At 44.4% G+C, this 12,031-nt stretch overlaps 2 long non-coding RNA genes across 2 annotated transcripts; one reads left to right on the forward strand and one right to left on the reverse strand.

Annotated features, from left to right (window-relative positions):
• The first annotated feature begins 1,739 nt into the window (after positions 1-1,739).
• On the forward strand, positions 1,740-3,158 carry LOC127325842 (uncharacterized). Its single transcript, XR_007867389.2, has 2 exons — positions 1,740-2,796; positions 2,887-3,158. It is a non-coding gene; the product is annotated as an uncharacterized lncRNA (long non-coding RNA).
• A 5,039-nt stretch (positions 3,159-8,197) lies between these two features.
• On the reverse strand, positions 8,198-10,379 carry LOC127325804 (uncharacterized). The gene is made up of 2 exons (XR_011754583.1): positions 9,568-10,379; positions 8,198-8,637 (listed from the first exon to the last, which is right to left on the reverse strand). It is a non-coding gene; the product is annotated as an uncharacterized lncRNA (long non-coding RNA).
• Between the last annotated feature and the right edge of the window lie 1,652 nt (positions 10,380-12,031).

Here is a 12,031-nt window from a genome sequence, read left to right on the forward strand (position 1 = left end):
GGTGGTCACCGGAGCTAATTAGAAGGGTTACGTCCATGGAGGCGCACGAGAAATGGCCACGGCCGGAGCTGGGAGCCATGGCAGGGGGTTGCGGGAGTTGGGCGTCGCGGCGGGGTGGGGGGCCTTGCTGGCGGCAACAGGGTCCCCGGCCTGTGGAGGTCGTTGTTGGGAGTAGCATCCGTGCAGGGACGAGAAGATCTGCGCGGGGACGGCAGGGGCCGGTTTGGCGGCGGCGGCCCGCCATTGGCGATGACGGAGCTCGGCCTGCGGCAGGAGACCAAGCGGTAGAGGGTGGAGCACAAGAAGGTGGGCGTTTGGAAGGGACGGTAGCGGCGGGGTGAGCCCGGCGGAGCCGGACAGAGATGGAGGCAGGCCGCGGCGGCAAGCCAACATGCGGCGCATCTTGACGATGGTGGGGATGGAGGGTGGGCTCGTGAGAGAGGATGCCTTTTTGGTATGTAACCTTACCCAGCGCATGCTATCATCACCGTCCATGTGCTTTGAGATTGGTAGTGACTCATAGAAAAGGAGTGAAATGGTTTTCTCTCTCCTTGGCTCTCACACGTGGACCCGACGTGTGCATTGAGAGAACAAGATTCAGTTTGCATTTGAAATACACCTATATGTATCGTTGTGTGCAGAGGGTTGGGCCAGGTTTTGCAGTCAATTCAAATTAAAGCGTCCAGGCCCGTCGTTTTCTCGGATGTCCGAATTGATTCGGTCCGGTACTGAAGTGGGCAAACCAGGTCCCTTGATCCAGGTACTGGAATGGTTCTATCTACAGGGAAAAAAAAAGTACCAGCGCGCCGTTACGTGCGACCGAGAGACGGACACCGGACCCGGCGTTCTCCGTGTTTCTAGGGTTCCGACCTCTCTCTAACGGGGCGGCGCCATTGTGGTAACCATGGGAGACCAAGCTCGGGCCGATGGGCACGGGGCGTGCGGTGGCACGCCATTACGCGCGACCGAAGGTCAGACACCGGATCCAACTCTCTGCCACCCATCTCCGTTGCATTTAATTCAGTTGTTGCTCATTGCGTCTCCGGATTCAGTACTGCATAATCCCCTTTAGGATAGTGTACTACTTTCCTGGTGATGCAAAGGGATGCCTCAATTTCGCCAAGACCGATGGCATCATCTTCAGTTGAAGCCGCATCTTCTGTTATGAATGTTGATAAAACGAGACCAGAACAAGAAGACCAATTGCAGCGATGTCTGCACAAAAAACCTCTTAGTTTCAAATCCTATCGTCGTATCGTGACACTGTCAAGTCCTAGCCAGCTGGGTCGCCTCTGGGTCCTGGGATGCGCCAAAGGTAATTATGCTAGATCTTTCAACTTTCATATAATTCACGTGATACCTCATGCAAAAAAAAATCAGTTGATCAGTAAGATTTACCCCACGTTGCTTGTATGTTATCTTCAGAGGACGCAACGGCGCAGCTTTCCGTCTGAGGGAAGATGGTACAGACGGTGCATGGAGGCGGCACTGAAGCGACCCGTTGGGAGTGCAGGCCATTCAGTTTTTGCTCTGTATGTTGGCTTGCAGTTTGATTCAGAAGTGGAGGCATATGAGTTTTATAACACACATTCCTGGGAGCTGGGGTTTAGCATAAAAAGAGGAAGGAAGTATGAGAATACCAGTGACTATAAGTCTCTGCAAGAATTTAATTGCTCATGTGAGGTACATTTAATTTGTTCACTCTCCCCTCATTGTTCTGTATCTTCAATAATTGAACCATTGATTTGCCTCTGACCATAGAAAACGTTCATTTGGCAACAGGGTCGTAGCAGACCTGGGGTTTCTGAATCAGTCCGTAAGGAGTGTAAAGCCATGATTCGCCTCAGGAGGACCTTTTATCATGGGTGGTACATCCCTCAGACGAACTTCACCATAACCATATGATGGCCGATACCACGGGGGAGAAAATGCACTAGAAATGCCATAACAATGTTGATCCGTCTTTGAGGCTTCTAATCGGACATATGAGAGGGAACAATATACCCCTGAATCAAGTGTATGGTGTGATGTGTGATATGCACGGTAGCGCTGCTAATCTGCCTCTCAGAAAGCGATCATTAAAGAGTACCTGTTCATCATTAGCTCATGAGGCTAGCCAAGATGACATTAACAAACTGGTGGTGTTGTTTGGGGAATCACAAGCTTCAGATGGTGACTTTTTTTATAGTGTTGACATGGACTCGGAGAGGAGAGTGAGGTCAATAGTTTGGTCTCATGCCAAGTCCAGGGCCGATTATGTCTGCTTTGGAGATGCAATCACCTTTGATACTACTTACATGAGCAATCTGTATGAGATGCCGGTTGGTATGTTTTTGGGCGTCAACAATCATTTTCAGTGCTGCCTGCTTGCATGTGTGGTGGTTAGAGAAGAGACTGTAGAGTCTTTTGAGTGGGCTTTCAACATGTTTATGAAGGCAATGCATGGGAATCACCCGTAGACTATTTTGACAGGTATCTTGTGGTACAATCTGAACATTGGTTTAATGATGCGATGAACAAACATTTCTTGTTGCTGTATTCACTATCTTACATGGTATGTAATATTTTCAGATCAGTGCCGTCAAATGGAGCTAGCTATAGCAAATGTGTTTCTATCCACAACTCACCGTTGGTGCAAGTGGCATGTGATGAAGAATATGAAAGAGAAACTGGGAACCATGTACTCGAAAACATCTGAATTCAAAAGAGAATTTTAACTTCTGGTGAAGGAGATGATGACCATGTATGTGTGAGAAGTTTGAACACATGGGCATTCTCTATTGCCACTCACTTAAGGTAGTTTCTTACCTATGTGATCTTATATAAAGCATTGCCTCGTCTGATTAATAAAACATGCGAATCATGTAACCCTGCTCCCTATTCCAGGTCATGATCCATTTTGGTGTGACACTTATATATACCAGAGCACTATGTGATGAAGAGGTGGACTAAGCACGCGAGAGACATTCTTCCACTCAAGCTGCGGTGCTACCAGCGAGACAATCAGCATATTATGTCGAAGACATTCAGACACAGCATTATATACACGAACTCGTGTGAAAGTGTCCGTCTTGGTAATGTATCAATGGAGACTTTCGCCTATGCGATGAGAAAGCTGGACGAGCTTAACAAAGAACTTGCACCTATTGCCGCCACGACCGCTCAAAAGCCTACTGAAAGAGTACCAGCTGAAACTGCTGATGCACCTAGTGTTGATCCTGACATTTATGATCAAAGTGGCGAAGCATCCCGTCCGAACCAGAGAGGCGTGAGACAGGTCACTACCAATCTACATGTCCCAAGCGTGATGGACCTAGGACTCCTGTGAGCGTCCCCATGCGTTTCAACTTACAAAAAAAAAGGACTGAAGCTTCCTCTTTGAAACATCTAAGATTTGTCGAATTTGATTGTGTCTCTGTTTTAGTTAAGGCAGCAAACATGCATGAGAATGTTGCTATGATGAGACGTAATGGATGTCCATTATATTTCCTTGTTCAATATATTATTTTTTGGTATGACCGTAAGAACCAATTGAGTAGCTGAGCTATGTGAACAAATTCGTCCGTGTGAAATTCATTTGTATTGAGACAGGAGAAAATATCCACATCCACATCCGAGGTTAGTCACACCTTCATTATAAGGCTATCGGTACCTCTTGCGCCTTTATTATAAGGCTATCGGTACCTCGAATATATATATCAACGCTAATTACTAGGGCTACCGGTTCTAGGTTCTATCGATAAATCGGAACAGTTGTACCGAGGTACCTACCAGTGGATTATGTCGTACCCGCTGACAGAACATTCGGTACTTAGAATTTTACAAGCACCTACGCTTAGGTAGGTCATACCTTTTTTACATGGGCTATTAATACCGATACAAAAGGCACGTAAAAGTCAATGTAAGTCGTACTCCGCTAATATAGCATTAAATACTTAGCAATTAGGAGATTGGATTGCTCTACAAGCACCTACGCCGAAGTTAGCCGCACCTTCATTATAAGGCTATCGGTGCCTCGAATATATTTCAACGGTAGTCACAAGGGCTACCGGTTCTAAGTTCTAACGGTAATCGGAACACTCGTACATCAGCACCCACCTTAGGATTATGTCGTACCCCGCTGACAGATCATTCGGTGCTTAGGATTCATAGTATTGAAAAAATGTTGTACAAGAACCTACGTCACGGGTAAGTCGCACCTTTATTACTGAGCTCTTATCACCCATACAAAAGGCCCTTGAAGTCAATGTAACATTTGGTACTTATTAATTAGGGGTTTGGATTGCTCTACAAGTACCTACAACGAGGTCATGCGCACCTTCATTATAAGGTTATCGGTACCTCGAATATATATCAATGTTAATTGCCAGGGCTACCGGTTCTAGGTTCTATCGAAAATCAGAACACTCGTACATCAGCACCTACCTTGGGATTATGTCATACCCCGCTAACATATTGTTTGGTACTTAGAATTTTGGGTCTTAAAAATGTTGTACGAGCACCTACGCCTAGGTAAGTAATACCTTTTTTACATGGGCTATTAGCACTGATACAAAAAACACGTAAAAGTCAATGTAAGTCATACCCGGCTAATATAACATTCTGTACTTAGTAATTAGGGCTTTGGATTGCTATACAAGCACCTACGCCGAGGTTAGCCCCACCTTTATTTTAAGGCTATCGGTACCTCGAATCTATTTCAACGCTATTCACCATGGGCTATCGGTAGATCGAAACCCTCGTACATCAGCACCTACCTTAAGATTATGTCGTACCCTGTTGCAGATCTCATTCGGTACTTAGGTTTTAGAGTTTTCAAAAATGTTATACAAGCACCTACATCACAGTAAGTCGTACCCACGTCACTGTAAGTCGTACCTTTGGTACCCAAACAAAAAGCACCTAAAGTCAATGTAACCTTTGCTACTTAGCAAGTAATTAGGGTTTTGGATTGCTCTACAAGTACATACGCCGAGGTCAGCCGCACCTTCATTATAAGGTCATCGGTACCTCAAATGTATTTGAACAGTAATCGCTAGGGATACCGGTTCTAAGTTATATAAAAATTCAGAGCATTATGTACCTTGGATATAGGATTTTGGTGCTTATGGGGTTAGGATTTTCTATTATATCAGTGCACCAGTATGCTCTTAAAAACCGCACAGAGGGTAGGTATATTTCGTACGTCGCCAATATGGTATTCAGTACCTCGAGCACAAGGCAAACAGATACATCGGTGCGGTAATCTAACAAAAGCATCTAACTCTGATATATGCCGCACCTCCCCAAGAGAGCATCAAGTACCTTAGATTTAGGTTATTATGGTTTATTAGGGTTGTATTATAGGGATTAGGTGCCTCGACTAGTACTGATCTGGTACCCGATGGTAAAGAGAATCGGTACCAACGATCCAATTATCTCGCACCTTGGTTAATGTATGTGATGTACTAGTCTAAACTATAGCACCAATCGTCGCACCTTCATATATGCTTCTATCGGTACCTCGAGTATAATACACACGCTAGATCAATACAACAAATCTTACGAAGCACCTAGTTTCGATATATGTCGCACCTCACTAAGAGAGCATTATGTACCTTGGGTAGGTAAATGGCGTACGTCCCCAATATGACATTCAGTACCTCGAGCACAGTGTAATTGATACATTGGTGTGAGAATCTAACAAAATCACCTAACTCCGATCTATGTTGCACCTCCGTTAAGAGAGCATCAAGTACCTTGGATTTATGGTTTCATGGTTTATTAGGGTTATATTATAGGGGTTAGGGTGCCTTCACTAGTGTTGATCTAGTAACCCGATGTTCAAGAGGATTGGTACCGACAATCCAATTATGTCGCACCTTGGTTAATGTATGTGCAGTACCTGATTTGTTTAAGGCTATCAGACAAAAGCATCTAACTCTGATATATGTCACACCTCCCCAAGAGAGCATCGAGTACTTTGCATTTAGGGTTTTATGGTTTATTAGGTTGTATTATAGGGTTTGGGGTGCCTCCACAAGTACTGATCCGGTACCCGATGGTAAAGAGAATCGGTACCGACAATCCAATTATCTCGCACCATAATGTGTGTGTAGTACCATGTCTGAACTACAGCACCAACCGTCGATATAAGTTGTACCTTCATATATGGTGTTATCAGTACCTCGAGTATAATGCACATGATACGTCGGTATAACAAATCGGTACCCAATGGTAAAGAGAATCGGTACCGGCAATACAATTATCTCGCACCTTGCTTAATGTGTGTGCAGTACCATATCTGAACTACATCATCAACCGTCGATTTAAGTCGTACCTTCATATATGTTGCTATCGTTACCTCGGTACAACAAACCTTGAAATGCACCTAATTTCGAAATACGTCACACCTGGCTAAGAGAGCATTATGTTCCTTAGATTTAGGATTTTGGTGCTTATGGATATGGTTTAGGGTGTAGGGTTAGGGTTTTCTGTTACTTAGTGCACCGATATAATCTTAAAACCTGCACTAGGGTAGGTATATGTTGTACGTCGCCAATATGGCATTTAGTACCTCAAGCACAGCGCAATCGATACATCGATGCGAGAATCTAACAAAATAACTTAACTTCGATATATGTCGCACCTCCCCAAGAGAGCATCGAGTACTTCGAATTTAGGATTTTATGGTTTATTAGGGTTGTATTATAGGTGTTGGGGTGCCTCGACAAGTATTGATCCGGTACCCGATGGTTAAGAGAATCAGTACCGACAATCCAATTATCTCGCACCTTAATGTGTGTGCAGTACCATGTCTGAACTACAACAGCAACCATCGATTTAAGTCGTACCTTCATATATGGTGCTATCGGTACCTCAAGTATAATGCACACGATACATCGGTACAACAAATCTAAAAAGGCACCTACTTCTGATATATGCCGCACCTCGCTAATAGAGCATTATGTACCTTGGATTTAGGATTTTGGTGCTTATTGATATGGTTTAGGGTGTATGGTTAGGGTTTCCTGTTATATTTGGTACCACACCATAACTTTTCAAGCATCCTCCTAAAAATCCATCCGGCACCTAGTTAAAAATTGAGCAGTACCTAAATGTAGACTTGAAAGAAAAAAATCATACTTGGAATAGGTCCGATGTCACGAGTCTCTTTCAACATAAATTTTCAAGCACCCTCCTAAAGGTCCATCCGGCACCCGGTTAAAATTCGTGAAGTATCTAAATGTAGAGTTAAAAAAAACATACTTGCTCGCGAGTCTATTTATAGGTCAAACAAAATTATTTGGCACTACAACTTAATTTTTAAAGCACCTTTGTTAAAATACGTTGGACACCAAGGTTGAAGTTGTTAAGTATCTAAGAATAGACTAAAAAATTAATCAAACATGCAAATATGTAGGTCCGGTGTCGCAAATCATTTTTGGGTTCCAGCAAATTATTCTGCACCACAACTAGGTTTTTAAAGCACCCTCATCAAGATTCATCCGGCACCCTAGTTGAAATTTTGGAGTACCTAACAATAAATATGAAATAATTAACTTAAAAATCGGCAACATGGGTGACAAAGAGATCAACTTATATGCCAAGAAAATTATTCATCACCACAACTTAACTTTTAAAGCACCCTTCCAAAACAATGGCATCATTGAAGAGTGAGGCTGCAAAATGAGAGGGCGCCGCCGCAGCCGGATGAGAGGGTGCCGCCGCTGGGGAGGCCACAAGCCTCCATGAATCGCTGCATCTGCGACGTGGGCTTGCCCAGTCGCATCCTCCAATGGCAGCAGGGAGGGACGACTAGGGTGCCTCGAGCATATCTTAACTTCATCATCCAACACCAATTCTCTCTGAATTTACTGAACTTCATGCGATGACAGCCTAAGAGCAACATATAACTCTATGTATATGGAAAAATGACAGAACGCCCTCGACCATTCCTGTGGATTGGAAACTAAATTCACGCTTATGATTTGTGAACTGATATGTCACCGGCTACCAGACTTCTATGACACTTCATGTATCAATTTGCCACCGATTTTAAACACCAAGTCACTGATCGAAAACATACTTACCCTGCAACTATACAATGCCATGGGATGGCGGCCTGAAGGAAATGCAACTATATAGAAAATAAAAAAAGCAGGTCCTCTATGATCGTGAAAACAACTATCAAGGCAAGACACGACATCAATCCCCAGGAATTATGAACACGCGTTTTAAATATAGCTGTCGAAACATGTTAATGCCAATATTACAGATCCGAAGCTAAATGACTATTGAGATTCATATACATGCCTATCCCAAACGCTTACAACATGACACTAGCTGGGTACATAACAAACAACAAATCAACCAATCAACCTCACAAATTACCCCACACAGATTTTTCTCACCTAAATCAGAACTAGCAACACCGATTCCCACCCCCTAGTGGCCATATTTCAGTCAGATCTTGCAGAACATAGCGAAAACATGGCCAAACCAAACAAAGAATATAGACAGCACGACCATACTGGTGGTCGTCCTTGCGGCACTTCAAACAGACTCATATGTTGAGTAACTGAGATCTTACGGGATCATGTCAGCAGATCCATGAGACGGCCCGAGGGGCAGATAGAACCTACACGGTGAACGCTCCTGCAAAAAAAAAGGCATGGATATCAGAAAAACTCCTCGTGTTGCCTGGAAGATCTGAACAATAGAAACTATGCCTGTAAGAAAAGAAAGTTCCATTTCTGTCCATGATCAAGGTAGCAGCGAAATAATACTTGTCTGCTCAACAATTTTGAAACAGCGAACAAAATTTCAGTTGGACTGATTAAAACAATCAAATAACATAAGGAAGAAATGTTCAGATAAACTCTCACAATCTGCTGAAGCCCACACGGTTAGAACTTCTAAATCAGGTAGAAAACAGTCACACATAGCCTACATCTACAAGGTTAGATATCAGCACACATAATACTCTTACGTGTACTATGAACTGCAAAAAACTCTACTCAAAACAGAGAGTGGGTGTGAGCAATTTAACTGCAGGTTGGATGATTCAGCTCTCACTGTTTGCCAGTACTGTCCACGATTATAGCTCTCATTCAGAGAAGATGTTATAAATGAAACACGATTATAGCTATCTAGTCAATATCATCTACTGGAAGAATAAGCAAAGACCAATACATGGCTTAAAAGAGGCATACAATCATTAGACGCCAAGATAACCACATATGATGGTGTTTAATTCAGTTGAGTGAAATTATGGGAATTACTGACGGCATAGATGCAATCTTCTAGAAAAAAAATAGCAGTGGGTTAGCATCTAATTCTAAGCCTAACTGGTCAAAGATGACACACATCACAGTTTGGTCGGTTCAGTTGGACAACTATTATTACCAATGTAGCTAATGTTATCATGGCCTTAGCACATGGAGAAATAACCAAATTAGTATGAATATTATGATTCAAATTCACATCTGAAGAACAGGATTAACCATAAAGAGCTGCCACAAAAATTGGCTGTGTATATCTATGCAAATCAATCACCTGAACAATATATCTGCCGACAAGATTTACCTGTAGAAGCAGCCATTCCCGTTGATCCTGAAGAAGCTACAGTACCACCTGAAGAACAACAAAACAATAGCGGGAGAGGAGCAGCGCGCTCGTGCTGGTGAAGATGAGCAGGGACGGAGCGGCGGCCTCGCGCCGGAGGGGGGAGGAGCAGGGGCGGCGGGCCGAGCGCTGTCCTCGCCAACGTCTCCGCCCCGCTCCGGCCTCCGGGAAGTCGTTCGCCGCACGCTGGCGGCCACGCGGGGCAGGCTCGGGAATGCGCGTCGTCTCAACTCCAGCAGGACGGCCGCGCGCCGCAGAACCATTACCACCGCTCGTCTCAGACATGGGCTCTTGGTGTCTGTTGTCGTGGTCGCTGCCAGATGCATGGAGAGGAGCATCGTCCTCGTGCTGGTGAAGATGGGCAGGGACGCGAGCCCGAGCCGGAGTAGAGGGAGGCGGAGCGGCGCCAGATGCCGGGAGAGGAGAAGCGTCCTCGTGCTGGTGAAGATGAGCAAGGAAGGAGCGGCGGCCTCGAGCAGGGGCGGCGGCGGCGCCCTCGCGTCGATGGGGATGACCTGGTGGAGCCGGTGCCCTCGCTTCGATGGGGAGGAGCAGGGCGACGGTGGCACAGGGGAGCCCGCCCGATAGCGGACGCGCGGGTGAGGTAGAGGAGGAAGGCCAGGGCGGCACCGTCAATAGAGGCCGAAAAGGCGGACGCGCAGATTTTTGCCTAGATATGCGCGGGGCAGAACTGCCGGGGCGCCGCCGGTCGCCAGAACGGGCAGGGTACCGTGGGAGATCTCAATGTGCAGGGAGGGGGGGAGGGTGGAGGAGGTCGGGGACGGCAGGGGAGAGAAGTTGCTCGAGGCCTGGGCGATATGCGTTTCGAGGAGAATACTGCCAAGCCCAACGGGTCTGAAAGGAACGGACAAGCCCAACGGCTCCTCTCTCCCTGTCTCAGACTTCTGCCGGGCCAGAACTGCATGCAGTCATCGGGACACTAAAAGGAAAGATGCCTGTTTGGAAAAGAAATTGACTACATTTAGCACGGATCTTGGCACGGAGGTGGACGGCAATGATAGCATGCACTGCAGTTTGGTAACATACCAAAGCTTTTGCCTATATATATGTATGTATATATATATATATATATATATATATATATATATATATATATATATATATATATATATATATATATATATATATATATATATATATATATATATATATAAGGTAATACTATGACGCTCCGTTGGCTTCAATCTTCCGTATTATGCAGCCACCCATGTTGGGAAATAAACTCCATAACCGTGTTCTTCAATCGTTGTAGACACTTCCATAAAGAGGTCGCGAACCTCCAAACGATGAAGTGACGACCATGAACGGAGCAAAGCTGTACACCGGTAAATGACCTGCATGATAGAGAAATTTTTGTCATTAAAAACCTTGTCATTTCTACATAGCCAAACCGACAATGCTACCACAATCGCTCCCACTCTGATAATCGTTTTGTACCTAGAATCTACCCCATTTAGCCAACTGCCAAAAATGTTTGCAATGCTACGAGGTGGGTATAAGGTAGAACCTATCTGAATGATTGACCATATAGATCTAGCAACTCGACAATTGAAGAAAATGTGTTTTATTGTCTCTTTTTTGTGATAGAACACACATTTTGTACAACCCTGCCAGTTGAGTTTTACAAGGTTATATTTAGTAAGAATCACACCTCAACGAAGATACTATGCAAAGACCTTTGTTTTGAGAGGTATCTTCATCTTCAAGATGGATTTATTATTTACAACCGGTTGGGTTGGTATACATAATGCTTTGTACATGGAGCTAACTGAAAATGTACAATTCTTGGTGAGACTCCAACGAAATTCATCTGTCCCCTGAACTAGCTGGATTGAATCTAAAAGCTGAAACAGTTCATTCCAAGCAACTAGTCGGGGATACACATGTTTTTAAGTATACTATTACTCATATTGTCACGCATGCATGCTCTAGCAAGATACATATGTGCCTATTTTGCATACTTAGGAGTTCTTGTTCATTTCCATATGAGCTTCGCATATTTAATAATTTTAGTAGGATTTTATTATGTTTCCCTTGTCTTGGATGTGTATTTAGGTGTTATTGGTGATCATGAAAAAATGGAGCAAAAAGGGACCAAGAGGGTACAAGATGGGAGAATTGCAGGCAACAAACTTAGCCACGTAAGGTGTAGGAAAAGTGATATTTTTCTAACATCTTATATTTAAATTTTAAGACCATGGTTTTGTAGCCCTCGTCCATACGAGTTCAACGAGCCGAAGAACACCCAAATCGGCGTTCGTATGAAGAAATGTCGTCCAATATACGAATCTCTAGTAACTTTGGCGACCATCGGTACGGGCAGCGCCCGCCCGTACCGGGCTTCGTTGGGTCCGTTTCATCAAATGGAACAATATTTGTGAAGGCCCGATGGTCATATTCGGCC

This window comes from Lolium perenne, chromosome 3, assembly GCF_019359855.2.
Source record: "Lolium perenne isolate Kyuss_39 chromosome 3, Kyuss_2.0, whole genome shotgun sequence".
In the NCBI taxonomy this organism is placed as follows: Eukaryota; Viridiplantae; Streptophyta; class Magnoliopsida; order Poales; family Poaceae; genus Lolium; species Lolium perenne.